The 1,069-nt window shown below is 65.7% G+C and overlaps 1 protein-coding gene across 1 annotated transcript in view; it reads left to right on the top strand.

Moving 5' to 3' along the window:
* Window positions 1–239: 239 nt before the first annotated feature.
* Window positions 240–1,069, top strand: part of CD59 (CD59 molecule (CD59 blood group)) — a gene marked incomplete at its 3' end in the record, with an annotated part of 12,870 nt that continues 12,040 nt past the window's right edge. The window contains exon 1 of the mRNA XM_006162116.3: window positions 240–346. The remainder of the gene's footprint in view (window positions 347–1,069) is intronic.

Raw genomic sequence — 1,069 nt, forward strand, 5'->3', positions numbered from 1 at the left:
TGGGGTCCGGGGGGGCGGGGCCCGGGGGAGCCGCAGGCAGGTGTGGCTGCTGGAGACCTCTGCCACCTGGGCCAAGGCACTTCAGCGAAGCCGCAGCGTCTCCCCGCCAGTCTAAGGCAGTCTAGCCAGCTCGGAGCTCATGCCCGGGCTCAGGCCGCCTCGGCCCCTTCCAGCACTTCCTGGCTGTGTTCCTTTTCTGTTGTTGCGAAAACCAGTCACCGCTCGGTCAGCCGCTCACACAGGCCTGTGTGAGCCCGAGGGACCGCAGGCCAGGGCAGTGCTGCGGGTCCCGCCGGACCGACGCCTCGGTGACCGCCCGTGTCCGCTGCCAGCCACTCCGGGGAAGGTCTGTCTCCTTGCCGGTTCGGGTTATGTCAGAGCCCAGTGCTCTGGGGGCCCAGCCCCGATTGCCGGCAGGGTGTCAGCTGGAGGGTGCCCCTAGCTCCATGCCCCGCACTGCCCTGCATCAAGATCAGAAGGGCGGGTGCCCTGGGCCTCTGCTCGCGGTCTGCTGTAACGTCCCCTTACGCACTCTGCTGTCTCCCGCCTCTGTTTTACTTTTGTATTTCCAATTGCCAGAGAGCTTGTGTGTTCTCCAGAGAGAGAGAGACAGAGATATGGGAGAGGAAGGAAGCCGCGTTGGTGGGGCGTGGTCATGCCACACACCTTCCCTCTGCTCTGGCCGCCCGTCAGGACCTGGGGCACACTCGCCCTTGGCCACCGCTGGGGTCAGGGCGAGCCTGTGTGTGGTGGGGCCGGCCCGCTCTCTTTCTGTCTAACCGCTCTTGGGATTACCTCGGGCTTCAGGCTAACCCAGAATGAGCCCAGGAACTAGCTCTCGGCACCCCTGACGCCCCGTCTGCCTGAGACCCGGTGCTGACTGGAGGAAGCAGCTTCCCTGGCCCACGGGTCCGGCACCTGTAAAGCCCAAGGGTAAGGCTGGCGTTCGACCAGCCTCCCTGTCACAGGGTGGCAACGGCAGGTGTCCCGGGGACGCCGCCACCTTCACAGCAGCCCCTCTTGCAAGACGGATCCCAGGACAGCGGCTGCTTTAAAGGCGGAGCCTCCA

This window comes from Tupaia chinensis, unplaced genomic scaffold (genome assembly GCF_000334495.1).
Source record: "Tupaia chinensis unplaced genomic scaffold, TupChi_1.0 Scaffold139733_1, whole genome shotgun sequence".
In the NCBI taxonomy this organism is placed as follows: Eukaryota; Metazoa; Chordata; class Mammalia; order Scandentia; family Tupaiidae; genus Tupaia; species Tupaia belangeri.